General features: G+C 45.9%; 1 pseudogene; it reads left to right on the plus strand.

Annotated features, from left to right (window-relative positions):
• Nucleotides 1–779: 779 nt before the first annotated feature.
• Elob-ps10 (elongin B, pseudogene 10) lies at nucleotides 780–1,115 on the plus strand (annotated as a pseudogene).
• Nucleotides 1,116–21,052: the final 19,937 nt, after the last annotated feature.

Genomic DNA, 21,052 nt, shown 5'->3' on the forward strand with positions numbered 1-21,052 from the left:
AGTCACATGTTAATGTTTTAAAAAGCGCTGAAGTCAAGCACATTGGCACACACCTATAAACCCAGCCCTTGGGAAGTGGAGATAGGAGGATTAGGGTACAAAGTCAGACATAGCTAAATAGATATGAAGCCCTGTCAAAGAAAGAGAGAGAGTGACAGAGAAAGAGAGAGAGAGAGAGAGAGAGAGAGAGAGAGAGAAACTAAAGTGGGTTCAGGTAATAATTCTACCTGACCACCTTCACCATTCTCTGATTATGCTATTTAACAGTGCTCCACCAAAAGCACGTTTATTCCTGAAAATGGTAAGATCCGAGGGGTTCCCAGATACACTCAAGGCAAAACTTTAAGTGAATGGACCCACCGAACTCCTGACCATTATGGTAATACAGCTACAGGCTACAACTTACCTTAGACAAGGGAAGAGACCGTAAGGTAAAAGCCAAGGATTCTACTTGGGCAGCTTCCAAATGTCTTTCCTGATAGTTACAGACAGTGCTAATACCCCTAGAAAGAATACGTGACTTGGCAGTCCCAGGTCACCAGGGCAACCAGTGTCCCACCTTCTTTGTAGGATACTAGTGATGGGCGGTAAGGAAGGGCTTTCTAGGAGAGGAGACAGAATGCTGTGCTGTAAGGGGAATAATGGAACGGGAAGGGTTAAATAGAATAAGTGATGGAAGGATAGGGTAGAGTGGAGAATAATATGGGGAGCCGCAGTGAACACTGAAGGCCTTTGGGAAAGGGATATAGAAACACACTACTGGAGAAGCAGCCGCTGGGATGGACATGTTTCTCATGATCCAGCGCCACAAGACGCCATCTTTATGGATGCTAAGGAGTCTAGCACCATGTTCGAACATCATCGAGGCATCCTCCAGTGGCTGTACAAAGAACAACCAGCTCCTAGATGATAGAAAAACACTGGATAAATGTGGCTTCACTAGTCAGACAGCAAGGCCACAGGCCACAGCTGCAGTGGGCCTGGCTTTCCGAGCAGATGACGCCTTCAAAGCTCTGCACACTGAGGCTTTCATGAGCTCCAGTCCTCCGGAGCTTCCAGATGTGGTGAAGCCACAGGATTTTGGAGGTAGTGCCAATGAACAAGTTGTGCAGTGAGGGACCCAGGCCTATTCCCTAAAGACCTATTCCCCCAATAAAAAAAGATTTGGCTGTCAAGGAGGAAGAGGAGGAGAAAAAAAGAAACATATTACTGTACAAGCTTCCTAAAATATACACAAACACGTACACAGGAAGAGATTAAATAGAGTTGCCTTGTAACAAGGTGAAGTCCACGCCCATATTAGACATTACATGCTAGGAAATAAAAAATCCCAATACCAGGAATGGGTTACCTCCTTTTGAATTGTTGATTAGTAGGGTCCCATGGACCCCATGCAATGTTTGGGGACATTTCAGGATACTGCCACTGTTTTTGGTTAACTGCTAGAATGGTGGTTCTCAACCTTTGAACCATGATGTCTTTGGAGGTCAAATGACCCTTTCACAGGGATCTCCAAAGACCACTGGAAAACAAAGAAATTTATGATTCATAACCATAGCAAAATTACAGCTATGAAGTAGCAACAAAAATAATTTTATGGTTGGAGGTCAGCACAACTTGAGGAACTGTGTTAAACGGTCACAGCATTAGGATGGTTGAGAATCACTACTCTAGAACTTGACAGTAAGTCTCTATTGCTGAAGATACTATATATTTGAGCTAGAGAACATGGAAAAATTAAGGTGGTACTGACCTTGACTCTTCATTCCGACTGGCTAGCTTTCACAGGGCTAGAAGGTGCTATGCACGCTACCGGAGGAAAGCAGCCATCAGTTTTACTTACCTCTGAGCCCTGTGAGCTACAATTACAACTGGCTTGGCACCACCAGTACAACAGTACAACAGTAGCAACAATGTTACCAGAGTAAGCAAAACTTTTCTGATTGGGTTTAAGGCCCATTCGGCAAGACTGAAACTCATTCCTGACACTGTTATCAAGGTCAAGAACCTCTGTCTAGAGGGTCATGGACCCATGGAGAACCTGCTATTATTGTTCTGCTAGGTGAACATAGTATTAAACTGAGTCCTAATGACTTAGCGCTATACCCGTAGATCAGGCATCTATCAACCCTCACCAGAGAGACACTTCATTTTGCAGAAGAGAGCAGTCAACACATCAGCTCGTAACTATTCAATCTATAAAGAATTGGAGATGTAGGATATTCATCATTAATGGGACACCTATAACACATCCCTAGCCCCAAGGCTCAAAGATCACTTCGTCAAAAAAGCAGAAAGATTTTAAGAGTAGGGGCTCTGGAGGACTACACGAAAACAGTGTTTTCCAGACACAACAGGGCAGTTTTCCACATAAACTCACAGCAGTGTGGCAACACAAGAAAGATCTGCAAAACCTCAAGCCAGACAAAATCCCAGCATGGTGGTGGTGGAGATGGGTGGCCTAGCTGAGGAGCTACTGTGATTAACAGCTCCTGGGATAGGGTGCTCTGACAGTCTTCTCCAAGGGTATGACTCCTTGTAGCCCCAAGGAAGGTTCCATAACCACATCCAATCTGATGAGTTTAATGGCAAAAAGATAAAGAACATGAAATTGAGTGGTTAGAGCAGTAGTAGTAGATATAGAAAGTTGGGGGTAGATATAATTTTTTAAATGCATGAAATATCAAGAGAATTAATCAAAATATAACTTTAAAAGAACATGTGAATTATATGCCAGGCACTGCAAACCAGGAGAGTCTCCGGAGTCTTGATCTTCAAGTTTTTGCTTGAACTCCATCACTGACCTTTGTTTTTTAACGAGTAAAGTCAGAGGACAACTTTCAGGAGCTGGTTCTCATTTTCCACCTTGCTGAGGCAGCAAAACCTACAGGTCACTAACATTCAAGTTCCTCCTTGGCTCCCACACCCCAGCAGGGGCGAAGGGCACATGCCATAGGAAAGCTCAGTGGTTGGGAATAGTAACCTCAAAGATGGCCATGTTTTCTGCTCCCCACGTAGATGTGAAATTAGTTCTGCTTTAATTCTGTGGTGTGTGTGTGTGTGTGTGTGTGTACATGTATGTGGGTGTGTGTGTATGTATGTTTGTGTGTATGTGTATATATGTGTGTATGTGTGTATGTATGTATGTATGTATGTATGTGTGTGTATGTATATGTGTACATGAATGTGTGTATGTGGGTATGTTTATGTGTATGTGTATATATGTGTGTATGTGTATGTGTATATATGTGTGTATGTGTATGTGTATATATGTGTGTATGTATGTGTGTATGTGTGTATGTATATGTGTACATGAATGTGTGTATGTGGGTATGTTTATGTGTATGTGTATATATGTGTGTATGTGTATGTGTATATATGTGTGTATGTGTATGTGTATATATGTGTGTATGTATGTGTGTATGTGTGTGCATATATATATATATATGTACCTGTGTGTGTTTCTGCATATGTGTGTATGTGTGTACATGTATGTGTATAAGTGTATGTATGTATGTATGTATGTATGTATGTATGTGTGTGTGGATGTATGTGTGTGTGTCTGGATGTGTGTGTGTGTGGGGGTCTGGATATGTCTGGATATGTCTGGGTGTGTGTGTGTGTGTGTGTGTGTGTGTGTGTGTGTATTTGTGTGTTTCTTTTAGAGATGAGTTTCACTTGCTATCCAGGCCACTCTCAACCTCTAGTCTCTACTGAGTCTTTCACCTTAGCCTCTCAAGTAGTTGGAACTCCAAACCATGTACCACTGTGCCCAGCTGTCTGCTTTCTTTCGGGAAGAGGCAGAGGGAATCTGTCAGAATTTGTGGCCACACCATAGGCTAAAGAGATAATAACAGGGGTGGACATCTGCATTTTACAAATGAAAACCTTGGGCACTACAGTCATGCACCGCCCTTCACCAAAGATTAAAGTGGAGAATCCAGATTACAATGCAGCTATGAGGATTCTAGTCACATGAGAAAAGGCAGGACTCAGGACTGAGATGTGGCAAGAGAAGGTGCATAGTAGGACAAAGTGACAAGTGTTTGGAGTTGTATCCAGCAGGCCCAGGTAGAAGGAGAAGAGGCAGGGATGGCCACTATAGCCTAGTTCCTCCAAAGGAAACTGTTTTGGGCACGCCTGATAAGGTGAGTGGATTCTTCCAGACCCAGAGAAGCAACTGCCCATGTCCTCAAATTTACAGTCTTCCTATGCAAGGACCAAGTCATTGGTGAGGCTGCCTTGACGGTCCCCCTCCTTCCTCAGCTCACACCCAAAGAAAACAGCAACGTCGGCCCTCCCGCTGCCCTGTGTGGTGATGGGGAATCTGTACCATTAGAGTGGTACCATCACCAGAGGCTCCAGATCCTTAGCGAGGCAGGAAAGCTGTTTGTGCCTTCATAGGTGCACAACTCTGCCCTTCAGGCTCTAAAGAGTCTAAAGATACTCAGAGGGATTGGTCAGCTCAGTGTTTCCATGCACCGTCTCCATCCTGAGGACCCAGGTTCCATGTAACATGGGTCCCCCACCTTCCAGGAGTCACCAATTCTGGAGAGATGGGTTTGCCCCTACCCTGCTGCACACCTCCTACAGCAAAGGGCTCTCTCCTCTCCCTGTTCTCTCAAAAGCCTGTATGAACAGGCCTAGCCCATGTATCCCTGTGCCTGGCACTGCCCCTTGACCTGGTGAAGAGGTGAAGAGATAGGGAAAGGTCTGTCTTTCTCACCCTCAAGTTTGACAGTGCATTAAACTGGAATTGCAGCATGCCCACCCCAAGGGGCACCACACCTGCTCTTGGCTTCCTGGTTTCAGGGGAAGAGGTGGAAGACAGCTGTTCCTCACACCCAACCCCTCTGTGCCCTTGTAGAGTAGGGGAGACTGTCCTGGGCAACCTGAGAAAACAACAGGTGCAAAGAACTGTAAACAAACTAGAAACCCATGCAAACCTGCCAAGGCCAGGTTGTCCGGATTAAAATGTCAACTTCCCTAATGCTGATCGGGGACACTTTCCCCGGGTGGTTCCCACCTGCTATCGCTGAAGGTGTGACAGTCAAAACCTAGGGGCCCAGATGTGAATGCCCTCCATCTAGATGATCTCTTTCCAGCTGCTCCTTCTTTATCACCTGAACAAAGATGTCCCTTGTGTCCTGGAGTTTGGCTCCTGGTTTCTTTATTCAGGAACCATTAACTTAGTCCCTCTCAAGGCAGCTGGCCCCGGGGCCCAGGAAGCAGAGGCTAGATCTGGTTTCATCTAATCCCCTTCGCTTCCCGCCACCTTGGAGTTATCTGAACTCTCCTCTTGCAGTGACTGTCTCTCTCTCCGAAGTGAGAGTGAACAATCTCTAGAGAAGTCCCGTGTGGGAGGGAGGTGACACATGGCAGGAAGAGCCAGGAACACCTGGAGAAGCCGTGGGTGCTATTTTTATTTTGTACCTGCAAGCAACAGTCTCTCCACAAGTGGGCTGTGTCGGCTTCTCCGCCCATAATGTTTGTGGTCGGATCGTGTCTGTATTTAAATGAAACACAATATTTAAGCCACCAGAAATAAGAAAACAAAGAGGGGGGAAATTCCATCACGTGGGCTTCTTTCCCCACCTTCCGTCTATTCATGCAGATGGTGATAATTAGTGGAATCGCCTGACTGCACCTGTTGTTTATGTTCCACCTGTATGAATGCGTGGGGGAACATTCTGGAAGAATCTACCTGGTGTAGCTATGGGATCAGACGTAGCCCGGAGCTCTAGGATGTAGTGTTGGCTCTAAGGTAAAGTCAATAACAGAGATCTTGCTGGGTGCGATTCTAGCACTGAGTGAGTAGAAGCAAACAGGGGGAGAAGGAGTTCAAGGCCAGCCTGGGAAGTATGAAACCTGCCTTCTAGAAATCAGGGGCTAAGCATCCCACTGAGCTGGATCCTTTGAGGATGGATGTCTGCGATAAAAGATACAAGCAGCTTCAGATCCAGTTTAAGGCGACGTAGTGAGTGCAGAAATCATATTTAATTTATGTTAATTTCCAAGACATTATGGGGTTGGGCCTGTGAGTCTGTGTCCTTGGAGGTGATAGGTAATCTAGACTCTGTTCATAGGTCTGAGGTTTCCCCATCCCAGTTGTCTGCACTGTACCCCTCCTTCACACTCTGGAGGCAGACCTGCCTGGAGCACAACCAGGGACTGGAGCCAGAATGGGACACTGAGGTAAGGACTGAATCCAATTCCTTCCATCCACAGGTTGATGTCTTAACCCAGTGGGGCTGTTTATGGAGACAAGAATTTCTGGGTGCTACAAGAGTTAAATGGGGCTGTAAGGCTGGACTTTCTGAGCTAATAGGGTTGATACTCATAGAAGATGGGGAAGCAGAGACTAAAGAGGGACATGAAGCATCCCCAAAATCTGTGAGCTGAAGGTTTTGGCCCCTAGTGCAGTGGTTAGGTTTTCAGGAGATTATTGGATCATGAGGTTCCCACAGGATCAATGAGTTAGTCCATTGAGACAGACAGTCCTAACTGACTAGACTATTGGGAAGATGGCGGGACCCTTGGAAGGTGAGGCCTGCTTGTTCCCAACCTCACCCTCTGTCTCTCTGTCCCCCAGCCACCATGAGGAGAACAACCTTGCCCTACAGTGCCTTCCCACCATGTCGCTCTGCCTCACCCAACTGCCATGGCCCTGGCCAGCTATGGACTGAACCCTTTACAACCGTAAGCCAACAATAAGCCTGCCCTTCTTTAGGTTGATTTCCTCAAGTTTTTGGTCACAGAAATGAAATCCTTACAGAAGCAGTTGGTAAAGCACAGTGTTAATAAGCCTGCAGGTTCTGAGATTGCTATTATAGTAATAAACACTTGCACTTGCTTGACTAAAGCACTTCTGTTTAAGCACTTTTCTGTGTACCGCTGGTTCTTTACTGCTACCCGGAGAGACAGCAGCTCATTCCAGTTTGTAAGCACGGAAACCGTCTGGGCCTGGAACGACCAAATTCACGCAGCAGTGACCCACATTCCACCTCACACCCAGCACCCAATTTCATCCTGTGTTTGCCTCAGACAGAAATGAGCTGCAGCTACAGACCGTCCCTCAACTTATACCCCTGCCCCATACCATACTGTGGACACTGGAGCGTCAAGTGACTAGCCGAATGGCTTAATGCAAAGCAGGGCTTCCCAACTCCTAGCAAGATATTTAAATTTACTTCTGTGTGTGGGAAGGGTAGAGCTATCCTGCAGTCAACTTTAGACAATTACACCAGCAATTAAAAACTCTGAGAAATCTTGCAACAAAGAAATCGATATAAATTTAGTCCTATTAGCCTGCCAGGCACTATCCCGGTCCCGAGAGCAGGTGATACAGGGACGGAGACACGTCAGTACCTAAGAGTAGATACTTACTCATGATGCCAGAAGTAAGGGAGCATTGAAACAAGGAGAAATAAAGCCACAATCGGGCTGGAGGGATGGCTCAGCGGTTAAGAGCACTGACTGCTCTTCCAGAGGTCCTGAGTTCAATTCCCAGCAACCACATGGTGGCTCACAACCATCTGTAATGGGATCTGATGCCCTCTTACGGTGTGTCTGAAGATAGCTATAGTGTACCCATAAACATTAAATAAATAATAAATAATTAAAAAATAAAGGAATACACTAAAGCCACACTCATTGTCATAACCCCATTTGATTCTAAAACCTGCCACTAAAATGCTCTATTACATAAGTTGATTAAATTGCTTATTGTTCATGTGCAAATACATATTTTCCTTATAATACACTAAACAAACAAAACATCGATTACATTTATCTCTTACTTTCTGTGTTTACTCACACCGTGCTCACTACACCGTCTACGATGATGACTACACACAGTGCAGTGTAAGATAAGGTTTTCAAACCGTGCGCTGCTGCGATGATTCTATAAGGATGGGAGTTCAGTTTTTTAGATAAATGGACTTCTCAGTGGCGAAGCGCCAAGGCCAAGATCTGACCTCCGTTTCTCTGCATGGATGGCGAGCAGAGAAAGGACAGGGACCAGAAGCAGAAGGCGAGTCCAAGAGCAGCTTCTGGCTTTAGAAGCTGGGGCTCACATAGGGATGGAGAGCAGGAGGGAGCCTGACTGGTACCATCCATGACGCTTCCAGGGTAGACAAGGCCAGTCAGAAACAGGTAGTAGGAGAAACTCATCAGGGTAACCTGCACGACAGCCTCATTTTATGCATGGGGAAACTAAGGCAGGAGAGAATAAGCAGCTCATCCAATTTCAGATACAGGAAATGGCTGGCCCACAAGTATATCCCAAGACCAGCTTTACAGAGTAGGAAGGCAGACATCAGTGCCTGGGAAAGTCAGGGGGGAAGCAGTGCAGACGGTCCATGCAGCAATAGGAGGGTGATGTCATAGAAGGTCAGGGATGCGGATTGGCCAGGATCTAGTTCTAATTCCTCCTTTACTCAGCTGACGGGGGCTGGCATTCATTATGACTTCTTGTTCTCGTTTAGATTGGGCTGCATGGGACAACGCCATGCCTGGGCAGAGGCTCAAGTCCAGGCCCTTTAGTGGGATTCCCTTCTAGAGTTGGGAGCCTGGCTGGGGTTTGTGGAATAGAAAGGCCAGCATGAGTTTGAGTAATGAAAAATAGACTCTCTCTTTTGCCTTGTCTCTCCCCTAGCCCCCAGCCTAACACAGTAAGGTTTGTTCCTTGAGATACCCTCATAGCTCTCTGTAAAGTTGAAACCCACACCAGCTTCCCTTCTGTACATCCACACTATCTTCCTTCCTCTCCTACAATCAACCCCATTCATTTTCCTATGGCTGCTACAACCCTCGCCAGAGCGAGCAGAGTTGGAGGATGCTGCTAACGACCTTTGCATGTGATTGTAGGCAATGCTAGAAAACACACTGGAGAGTGAGGGACCCAAGTTAAAACGAACCAACCCTAGGACAGTGTTCATGACTTGGGGAGCACCATGACTTAGTTGTTTGTTCCAAGGTGGCACTCATCAGAACAAGAACACAGAGGCAGAACTCTACGTTTAGTATCAGTTAGAAAGCTAATGTGTTCCCCAGTGTAGTGGTGCCCCAATTTGCCATCCAGGAGGGAAAAGGACACCTAAGAAACAGATGCTGCCAGATCAGCGCAAAGCTGGCCTTGTGGTCTGTCCGTTCTGGGTTTCCTGCCCCTCTCAGATCTTCCTGGAACAATATCTCAAGTAGTGCTTATTCACTCTAAGGTGAACAAGGAGGTGGATGTGTGGCCCGACCGCTGGTTGTAACCTGACAGTACGATACTAAAGAGGGTCTGAGTTAATTCTCAAAAGGCACCATACACAAAATCAAAATGTGGATCCTTCTTGGTTTCATATACACAAGTCACCTTGAAACAGTCACTAAGGTAAATAGGAAGGCTAAAATTCTCCAACGCTTAGAAAGAATTACAGTGTAAGTCTTTGTAGTCTTGAGTGAGGCAATACAACCAAAAAGAAAAGAACAGTTGGGATTTATAATCGTTAAAAAGGTTTGACCAGCAAGTGACCACAAGAAATTGAAAAGTTGGCACACAGGATGGGAGAAAAATGTGCAGACCGTGTCTGATAAGGGATTAGTTTCTAGTGTGTATATAAAGAACTATAATGTAAGCCACTCCGTTTTTAAAGTGGTCAAAAGAGCTGAATGGATTCCTCCGAAGAAGGCATACAAATGGGCACTAAATACACAGACGCTCAGTATAACTAGCAGTCAGGGGCATGTAGACAAAAATACTATCCCATACCGAGCAAGGTGGCCGTGAGTAAAATGATGGCTGGGGGTCCTGAGAAGCCTGTAGAGAAGCTCCAACCGTCCTGTCCTGCAAAATGCAAAATGGCCCAGTTGCTCTGAGAAACTACTTGGTGGCCCTCAAATTTATAAGCACCTAAGAATTTACTCACATGAAAAAAGGGAAAACTAAAATCACACAATCAATTTGTCCTCATGGGCTGGAGAAATGGCTCAGCAGTTAAGAGCTCCTGCAGAGGATTTGAGCTTGGTTCCAACCACTCACAACCATCTGCAACTCCAGGGCATCCAAGATCATCCTCTTCTGGCTTCTGTAGACACTGGGCACACATGTGCTGCATATACGCGCAAACAAAACACACACATAAAATTAAAAAAGTTTAAAAAGGAAATATATTTTAAGACACTCACTCATATTACATCATACATAATAGCCAAAAGATGAAAATCACCCAAATACCCACCAACAAAAGATGGCAAGCCCATCTAGTGGCATATCTGGCAAGGAAAAGGAGCGGAGGACTGATGGCATTCCAACAGGAATGGACCTTGGGAACATCACATAGGTGAAAGATACCACAGAAAGATCTTCGGCATCTGTTAACATGAACTTCTCAGAAGGGGCGAGAGCCAAAATAATATTCGTGGTTGCCAGCCGTAGAGGACTTGTGGAAAATGGAACCGGATGGCTGATGACCACATTTCTTTCAGGGATGACCCAATGAGGTGGGGTCATAAGGAAACCTGTAACACTGCACACCGGTTAAAAATGAGATTAGGCGCTGCTGTGGTGGTGGTGGGTAATCGTATGCAAACAGGGGGAAAGGCTGAAATGTACACTTGAATGGCCCCTGCACACTGCACCAGATGTGGGATTCCAGTGGTGTGGAATATGGACTGTCCATCAATAGGACAGTTTAAAGCAGAAATATTAATGAAATTGGTAGGACATAATTTGAAAAAACAGAGCAGCCCAGCAAGCTTGCTTTATCAGGGAGCTCCTAGCTTTTAATATTGATGGTTTCACATAGGCCACAGTTTTTCAGCATATTCTCCTCTCAGACACCGGATTTTTTTTCCCCTTAACATCCTGCTAAGCCTGTGTTCACAACAGTGAAATAAACTGATAAAGGACTACATTAAGATGCAAGTGGTTGCTAGACAACGTCAGAAACTCCGGGGCATCGTGAAGCTACTAAGGCTGGGAAAGCTCAAAGCTAGGGAAGACGCTGTAGACCAGGAAAGCAATGAGACAAGTGCGAAGCACAGAGAGCCCCAAGTATAGGCTGGGACGGAGCCTTCGGCCCAAGGGGAAGAGCTAGACCATCCAAAGGGTCAGGGTGCCCTGCTGTTGACCCCGTGGCCTCCCAGCCGGCTTCAAAAGCACGCTGAGACTCTCTTCCTGTATATTGGAGCACCCCATCTCGCCAGAGGCCTGCTGCTCTTGGCACGGGATGCAGCCCCCCTCAGAGCTATGGCAACCAGGCTCTGTTTTGCCTGCTATGGCGAGCAAGCGTCTTGCACTTCCACCCGTTAATGAGCAGGGAGGCGCAGAGCTAAACAGCCAGCAACGAAACTCACAGATGACAGTAATTTGGAAGGTGTGGGCAACACCAGTACTAGGAGAGAAAGCCTGCAGCTGTGGCGGCTGAGGTTAGTAACCCAGACCAGAGCAAGGCGAGGGAGGCAGCTGAGATACCGCATGTGCGCATGAACACTGCTGTCCAAGGGGGCACGCAGATGGACTTGGAATGCTGACAGGAATCCAGGGTAGGGGCTGGAGATGTGGCTTCAGAGGTTAAAAGCACACGTCGCTTTTGCAGAGGACATGAGTTTGGTTCTTAGTGCCTACTTAGCTGGAGGCTAACATCTGCCTACCTGTAACTCCAGCTTCAGAGGGTCTGACACCCCCATTCTTCTGGACACGGAGGGCACTCATGCTCGTGTGCACATATCCCCCCAATACACAGTTTAAAATTAATTTTTTTAAGAAAAAAAAAACCTTTTAGCAAAGTGGAAAAGCCATGCGCATTAGAGTCATTGTTTAGCCTATTAAGAGCACATGCATATGACCTTCAATTTCAAAACAATTTGAATGTCCACTGGCAATCTCCTTGGAGGCACTGTGGAGGAAAGATACTCTGGCTGGCTAGGGCTGTCTGGGGCTGTCTGGGCTTGGCTGGGCTTGGCTGGGCTTGGCTTGGCTGGGCTTGGCTGGGCTTGGCTGGGCTTGGCTGGGCTTGCCTAGGATTGGCTGGGCTTGGCTGGGCTTGCCTAGGATTGCCCGAGATTGGCCGGGGTTGGCCGGGGTTGGCCGGGTTGGCCGGGGTTGACCCTGGTTGGCCGGGGTTGACCCGGGTTGGCCGGGGTTGGCCGGGGTTGGCTGGGGTTGGCTGGGCACAGACATTTCTGGAGCCAAAGCTGGAAGAGGCATATCAGGTGTGTGGATTAATAGATTGCCTCTGTGGTCACATCATTACTCCTGATGTGATGGCTAGGAAATCCTGTGCCTTCCAGCACTTATTTTTTATTCTGCCTACCAAGCACCACTCCACTTTGGATTTGCTTATTCTGACATATCACACAGAAAACAAATGGGATGCAACAGAACTTCATTCCTTTTCACGAATATTCCTCTGTATAAATACCACACATTTTGTTTATTCACATATTAGCAGATAGGATTTGAATTGTTTACACTTTTTGGCGATCATGTTTCTTAAAATATTTTTCCCCTTCAGTGGAAAGGGATGAAGCCCGCGCTGCCTCGCATACGCTGGGAAGTGCTTGAGCATCCAGTCACAACCCTACTCTAAGGCTGTTAGGGATAGAAGCTCTCTGAATACCTGCCTTCAAGTTTCACACAGACTCAATTCCCTTGGGCATATTCCTGAGGGTAGAAATGCTGAGTCTTAGAAACTCGCCATTCATTCTGCTGGCTGACAGCATGTGAGAGCTCTAATTTCCCTGTGGCCTCACTGACACCTATCATTCCCCAGTTCTCCTTTATCATACCTACCTTAGTGGGTGTGAAATAGCATCTCATGTGAGATTGTGTTTGTTGTTTGTTTGTTTTAACCCAGGGGCCAACATCAATTGTTTTCCTCTACCATTTTCTCTCTCTTATTGAAACTGAGCCGGGAGCTACTGACTGGAAAAGACTAGCTGGCCAGCCAGCCTCAGGAATCGCAGGTACACACCACCATACCCAGCTCTGTACATGGACACTGGAGATTCAAACTTAGGTCCCCATGAATTCAGAGCAGGAACTTTACCTACTGAGACCCAGCCCACACGAGGCTTTTGCTTGCATTCTCCTGAAGATTACAGATGCAGAGCAGCTTTTCTCATGTTCATAGGTACATCTTCCATGAAAAAAAAAGTCTATTCACCCATCTCCTACATGATTCTCATGTGTCTGACTGGAAACTTCATTTAACAAACTGTGATGAGATTAAAGACCTAACCTTGACATGATAAACTCAACAGAGGGTTTTTTTTTCCCTCTTTCTTTCTTTCTTTCTCTTTCTTTCTTTCTTTCTTTCTTTCTTTCTTTCTTTCTTTCTTTCTTTCTTTCTTTTTTTTTTTTCCGGAGCTGGGGACCGAACCCAGAGTCTTGAGCTTGCTAGGCAAGTGCTCTACCACTGAGCTAAATCCCCAACCCCAACAGGGAGATTTTTAAAACATTTGGTGTTTTAATTATTTTTCATGTTGCTGTGATAAATTCTCCTCCAACAGCAACTTAGAGGGTTTTTTTTGTTTTTTGTTTTTTGGGTTTTTTTTTTTTTTTTTTTTTTGTCTCACGGTTTGAGGGTGTACTAGTCATGGCATAGAACATACGGCTGCAAGTGCATGAGTCAGCTGGTCAGTGTTGCACACATTGCCCAGTCAGGAATCAGAGACATAAACGCTGAGGTTCAACCCTTTCTCTTTTGATTGAGTCTGGGCCCCCAACCACACTGGATAGTGTCATCCACATTCAAGGTGAGTCTCCCCTCTTCCGTCAAACCTTTCAAGAAATGGCCTCATTGACATGCTTGGAGGTGTGTTTGGATGATGGGTCTAAATCTTGTCAAGTTGACCATGAAGAGTCACCACCACGGCCAGTAAGCCCCAGACCCTTGGAAGGAAGAATCTAGGCAGGTGCGGATGCCCTGACAGAAGAGACTGCATCTTTAACACAGGCGGCTGTATCAGCCTGAAAATTTCCAACTAAAGGTACAGGAAACCCAATCCAACCACATGAAAGAGAAGGAAACAAGCGACACTCTTCTAACGGGAACTCCCAGGCAAGCCTTCCCCAAGCAAGCCTTGTTAACTCTGAGACCATAACATCGTGAGACCACAGTTTCCATCGTTTATCCCTGTTGCCTTCCACATCTAGCTTCTGTCTTCAGGTCTGTTGCTTCCTGAACATAAAGTGGACACCGAAACTCAAAGTCTTATACACACAGACTGCCACTTCTGTGGCCACAGACGAAATAGAACCCAACCACATTCACACCTCCTTTTAATTTTTCCAGAAACATGAGGTGAACTTCCCTCCTTCCTCATTGGCTAGCATAATGTCACGTGCATCGTCCCAAGCCAATCACTGGCAAGGGAAATAGGATTACCATTTTGGCTAAGGCTAATGAAGAGTCTTTAGTGAGTTGGGGGAAGGTGATTGCTTCCTGAGAGATTTAGTCACTCTCACAAACTCAAGGTCTGTCAGGAAGGAAGGTGTTAACTTTTAGGGAAGCAACAACGAACAGTATTTATTACACCCCCGCAGCGAGAGATTATGGAAAGAACTGGAAGAGTTTGGCCCTTGACCCCACCCCCTACAGATTTATAGAGATTTCCCTGAAGGATATTATAGACTGCCTGTAACCTTTTTAGTGCCCTGTAATCCTCACATAGGACATTATTTATGTGTCTTCAAGCTGTCCATAAAACAAAGGATTGGCTTATGTTCTCGTGACTCTAAAAGGCTGTCAGGGCCAAATAGATGGTTCTAGAAGTCTGGAGGGATTAGAGAGAGGGTGAAGGAGAAATCCCTGGACTGCCAGACTCAGGCAACAGGAATATGGTGGCATGGAAGGCAACAGAACGTTTGAAGAGTAAGGAGTGGGTTGGGAAAGTTTGAAGGCTAGGTGCAAATAATTAGCAGTTCGGGACAACTTGTGGTCACAATTATGCAGGAAAAATGTGTGCAGGAAAAATTTCTGGGACTTATATTCCCCCCCCCCCGTGTGTGTGTGTGTGTGTGTGTGTGTGTGTGTGTGTGTGTGTGTGTGTGTGTGTGATTGCTGCTTATTTTTAATCTTTGAGCAACAAGCAAAGGGAACGTGGTGAGGCAAGTGGCCGAGGCTGTGCTGGTGATGTGTCACGCAGGTATCTGTGTTAGTGAGCAGTCTAGCTTCGAAAACCAACCAATACACCAGTCACAAATTGCTAGAGAAGAACCGGAAAATTCCAGACCAACTGCTACATTCCTTCCCATCTTTCACCTCAGAAGACCTTGCGAACCTAGCGGGTACATAGTCCTACGAGCTTTATTTAGAACGGTTGGGCTCTGGGCCCGGTACCCCGGGGGCCCACCTGGGGCCCGATGAGTGCTGCACCTGGGACACCCTCCGGTGGCAGACACAGTGGGTGCACAGCTCAGCTGCCTCACCATCTCTGGCTTCCTGGGTGGCAGGAGGCGGGAGGGAGCTCCACGAAGTCTCACAGATGTCTTGGAACTCAAGGGAAGTAAAAAAAGGAAGTAGGAAATTTGTCTGACAGACCCCAGCGAGCAAAATTAGCATCAGCCACAGGCGGGAGGCTCTGCAGTCATTTTCCCTCTGCCTGAAACCTCAGAAGTTTGCTCAGGCACTCATGACAGAGGGTAAGGTGAGGAAGAGCAGGGGCTTGGATTGGTCAGCCCACAGAAGGCTTATTCCAGTCTACAGACTACTAGACAAGGACCGGGGACAGGGGGCAGGGTTTAAGCAATTGGGACTCTCAAAGGATATGGAATAGAACAAGGCTGGGCTGGGCAAAAGGAAACTTAAAAGTTAGGTGGGAAAAATCTTCTGCAGAGGGAAGGATTAAGGTGCAGTTTACTAGCTGTGAGATCCTGGACAAATTATGTAAACTCCAAGATCCAGTTTTCTTATCTGCAAATGGGAGTAATTGGATTACTGGGACGGGGAGGTAGTGGTCATGAAATGTTCTGTGCAGAGATGGCTCGGAGCAGGACTTACTGAAACTGTCATCGAGTGTGACAATCCTGGATGTCGGAACAACCCAAACTTGTGTCTATCTATTTCCCACCCTTGTTATCATAAAATGTAAACTGTAAATATGAAGCTCAACAAGTTATTAGAAATGAAATATACCAGCCAGGCATGGAGATGCATGTCTGTGGCCTTGACTATTTGGGAGGCTGGGGGTGGGGTTTGCTTATTCTCATAAAATCCAGAAGTTCTGAGTCAGCCCTGGAGAGCAGTGAGCAAACAGACCAACTACTCAAAGACATGAACCATCCGCAGGACCTGGAGCCCCATGTCTTCCCTCCCAGGTATGGAAACTGCATACATGCAGTAAGGTCATTGTTGTTCATTAGTGATGATTCCTGTTTTGAAATAGACATGCTACAAAGGCATCCACCCTATGCAATACCCAGAAGTCTTCAGACTTTGCCTTTTCCTTGGGGCAGGGCATCTCACATAGCCCAGGCTTTAACCGGGTAGCCAAGAGTAATACATTTTGGATCCGCTGGTCCAAAGTACTGAATTACAAGAGTGCATCACTAGGTTTTATATGGTGCTAAGGCTCGAACCTAGAGCCTCAAGCACATTAGTAAGTACTCTAGTCCAGCACTGGACTGCGTTCAGCATTATCATCTGTGCGTACGTGTGTAGTCCAATGTAGTCCATTAGTTTGTGTTAATGTGCGCTATTGTATAATATTCTATATGTCTCAGTCTTCTCAGCCTTCCAGTAGTTTCTATTTGGTAGCTAGCTGTTGTGACTTGTGCTACTTGAATGTCGTCAAGTTATGCACCAGGTAGGGTACCGCTAGATCATGCCTCACATACGTACTGTTTTAATAAAGAGGTTCCTACTCGTTGCCCAATTTTACACATCCCAGTCAACAGTCAACGTTTCCCATCTTCTTTCTACCATTCTGAAGGATAAGCAGAAGTCTCCTGGGAACGTCATTTGCGTTTTTCTAATGGGTAATGTTGCCAATGCTTTTCATATGCTTGTCACTTATTTACATCCTGTAGCTGGGCTTGGTGTCTCATCTCTGTAATCCTAGCACTTGGATGCTAAGGCAGGAGGATCAGGAGTTCAAGACCAGGCATGACTACATGAGACCTTATCTCCAAAGACCAGCTTATAGGATGTCATACGGGTAAGGGCTGGTACAGGATAGAATGAGGTCTGTCATTGGAAGGATGGGCGGGAGAAAAGTTTGAGGGAAGGGGAGGAGACTGGAACGGAAAGGAGGAAGAGACGGGGGAGACAGGGAGAATAGTCACGGAGAGAACATGGAAGCTGATGTTAAGAGTCCACGCTGTACCTTTACAGGTTGTTATGAATGTTCTTAAGGGATGGATGTGTACCGGGCTTTTTATGTTTAGGTGGGCAATTATATCTTATCAATTGGATCAGAGGTTATTGTGTTGTGTGGTCTTGTAGCAATTTAGGTGTAAGAGAGTGTGGGGCAGGTAGAGACACTGGGCCGCCACGGAATTGGGATGTGTGCTTCTGGCAAGATATCTATTAGATATCTTGGGGCACTGTGGTGCCGGATCCAGAGGGAGTAAAAGACAGCTCTTTTAAAATAGTTTTACAACACCAGCTGACCAAATAAGCAAAACTCCTAACATTTTAACATCTCATAACATGCCCATGTTAGTCGCTTGCCCATTTTTCTGCTTAGCTAGGTTTTTCCCCGATTTATACATGCTCTTTATATATTCAGAACATGAGTCTTTCGTTGGCTGTGTTTCTCAAGTATGTCTCTGTTAAGCTTGCCTGTTTATCCTCTTCACAGTGTCTGGATGAGCAACCTCAGGTTTGTGAGGTTCCACTTCCTGGCTGTTTCCTTTGTGGTTTAAGGAAACACAGAAGAAATACTTCTCTTCCCCGAGACCATAGCGCTCTTCTATGGTGAATTTCAGAGCTGTGGTGCTTTACTTATTTAACTGACACTTGTCATCAAAATGACAGATAACTGTCATTAATAACCCCTAACCCACCTGCTCTCTATTCTAATTCTCCTGATTTTAAACCAGTATTTGGGTTTGTTTTGTTTCGTTTTCCTCTCAGTTTTCAAGATAGTGATGCCCTGGAGGTCGCAGGGTTGTTAATTTTGCAGCTGTGTCTTGCTTGCCTGGGTCTGATGTTTCCTCAGACTTCACGCTTTCTTGCAGGGTCACAGGAACACATCCGAGCAGATCCCGATGGATCCCTGACCGGCACGCAGTGCTGATCACTTGGTTTACAATTTTTTTTTAAAGATTTATTCATTTATTATATATAAGTACACTGTAGCTGTCTTCAGATACACCAGAAGGGGGCATCGGATCTCTTTACAGATGGCTGTGAGCCACCATGTGGTTGCTGGGAATTGAACTCAGGACCTCTGGAAGAGTAGTCGGGTGCTCTTAACCGCTGAGCCATCTCTCCAGCCCTTGGTTTACAATTTATCGGCTTCTCTCAGCTCATTGCAAGCTTCCTGTTTCTTTTGTGGCTTGTCAGTTGGGCTGCACTGCTAAGCTGGAAGGTTTGGCTGTGACTTTGAGTGTGCTCTCCAGGATTCCTGTGTCCCCAGCATGAAGATATGAGAAAGAGCTGTCACGGGGTCACTGTCCTTAGAGAATTGTGGTATTTTCATGGGACCCATGTTAGTTCTTATAGGGTTGTCAATAGAAGAGGAAGGCTGCCCCCTCTGTGCTCTCTCTGTCTTCCTTCTCTTGCTTATACTTTACCCATGATTCCATCTGCTACAAAGTGCTACCTTTGCCACAGCTGGTACTATGCTGTTTGGATTTGCGGCTTCCAAATCTGTGAGCTAAGTATACCTCTTTTCTTTATAAATTGCCTACCCTCAGGAATTTTGTTATAGCAACAGAAAACAGACTATATATAGAAGGCAATTTAAGAACCACCCTGTGTATTAAAGTACATGGCTCCCTAGTTTTAATATCATTGATGTTTCTGGTTTCAATTATAACGATAGTTGCCAAATAATGATCTCACAATATTATCATTCCTTTTAACATCATTAATTTTCATTTTATTATCGTATCCTGTAAATTCTAGGAGAAACTTAACTGTGTGTTTGTACAGGCTCATGGTATTCCTATGGGTCCCGCCTATGTTAATCAATGAGTTGCTGTAATTTATTTCAATACTCAGATTTGTTCTCACATTGTGTTGGCCTTGCCCAGACACTGATTTGCCATTTCTTCAAGAAGCTGCGGTTCTTTCTAGGGAAGAGTACCATGTAGACATCAAGATCTGGCTGTGTGCTTTTAGGGTACTGGTGTTCCCAGCAGACCTCAGTGACAGAGCCAAGGCATACATACATGAATAAATATACATATCTGAGCATGTCTATGTATATATAAAATACACACATATAGCTCCCTGTTTATTTCAGTGTCTATATATGCTTTAAAACTATAATTTTACATTAATATGTGCAATTCCTCTTCCAAACCAGAATTCAATTTTCTCTTTCCATATTTGTAATTCTGACACTCAGAAAGCTGACTTCCACTATTTTGTGATACATTTATTTATTGGACCCGTGCCCTCAATATATAACCACATTCCACTGTTACTGTCACTGTTTTTCCCCAAACCCAATACAGCCCTAATTCCCAGGCTTCACCAAGGTGCCTTCCTCATCCTGTGGAGGCATCTCACTCTTGGGCACGGTTACAACTTACTACACCCCCAGCCTCACTATGTGCAGGCCCACAGTGGCTGTCCCTACCACTGATTTCTGGGATGAATTATTTAAGAAGGGGGAGGCACACAGGTACCATTAATCTGCTTTTGCCTGGGATATTCTTTATCAGAAGAGTATGGCCTTTAATGCTCACGACCGTGCCCACTGGTCCCTGCATCCCTTCTCACTGGCTTCCCCTCGCCTGCATGAGAATGGATGGCTGAGCTACCCCCTGCTCTGGCTCATGGTTCAAAGACTTTCCCCACATACATGCTGTCCTTGGCTAGAGCCTCAGCCTTTAAAAGGAACTTCCTGAAAGCCCACACCTCTCCCCTCTTCTCTGTTCTGACTAGATTTTCATTCTCATCAGCCAGAAAGCTCTTCTAGTGGCTTGCTTGATGTCTGGCTGACTCACCTTCTTCAGGTCTCCAGATGCTTTCAACATGGCTGCTTCTTCCCTGACAAGTCGTCCTCTTCCCTTGGTCTGGACCCTTTTCCTTATCGTCCTCTCCCTCCTCTCCTATCTGTGTTGGTGTGTTGTCAGGATGCCCTCACACCCTGTGCCAAGGCTGTCTCCTCTGGGCAGTGGGGACCTAGTCTCTTCTCTCTGGACTATCTACCAGTCTCCACTGGGATGCAGGCAGTAAGTTAAACTTCAGATACTCCAAACAGGATCGCTGTCTCCTGCCCGGAATCCCCATCTTGCTGGTGCTACTCATCTCCATTCCCTAGATGACAGGACCACTGTGCTGACTGCTCGGTTAATTGGGGGGTGGGAGCCCTTACACTTTTCTCTCTAACCCCTTCACCTTACGTCTAATGCGGTAGTCAACTGTTGCTGGATCTTATTTATCCTAAATCTGACCTCTGGTTTTCTCCACTGCTCTTACCCTAGTCCAGGCCAGCACTTCTTGTCTGAATGGCTAATGCAAGGATCTCCAATACCTGCCCTACTCCTACATAACCAGTACTCTGCCGACTCTTCACAGAGCCACAGGGACCTTTCATATACTTGAGTCAGATCAACAGATGGCTGGATACAAACCCAACAATGAACTTGCCACACTCGGAATAAAGTCAGTCCTTACCATGGACAGAGGGTCCTTCTTGATGTGACCCTGCCTACCCTCTCTAGGCTCACCTCTCTACATTTCCACTCTTTATCACTAGTCATGAAGACCTCCTTGCTGTCCCCCTAATACACCATACTTGTTCCTGACTCAGGACCATTTTGCTTACTTCTCCCAACTTGGAGTGCACCACCACCAGGTCTTCATGGGATGCTTCTCTTTCCACACTCAAGAATCTTCTCCCAGTCTCCTCTCAGAGTTGTCTTCAGCACCTGTCTAAACTA

This window comes from Rattus norvegicus, chromosome 4, assembly GCF_021556685.1.
Source record: "Rattus norvegicus strain SHRSP/BbbUtx chromosome 4, alternate assembly SHRSP_T2T, whole genome shotgun sequence".
In the NCBI taxonomy this organism is placed as follows: domain Eukaryota; kingdom Metazoa; phylum Chordata; class Mammalia; order Rodentia; family Muridae; genus Rattus; species Rattus norvegicus.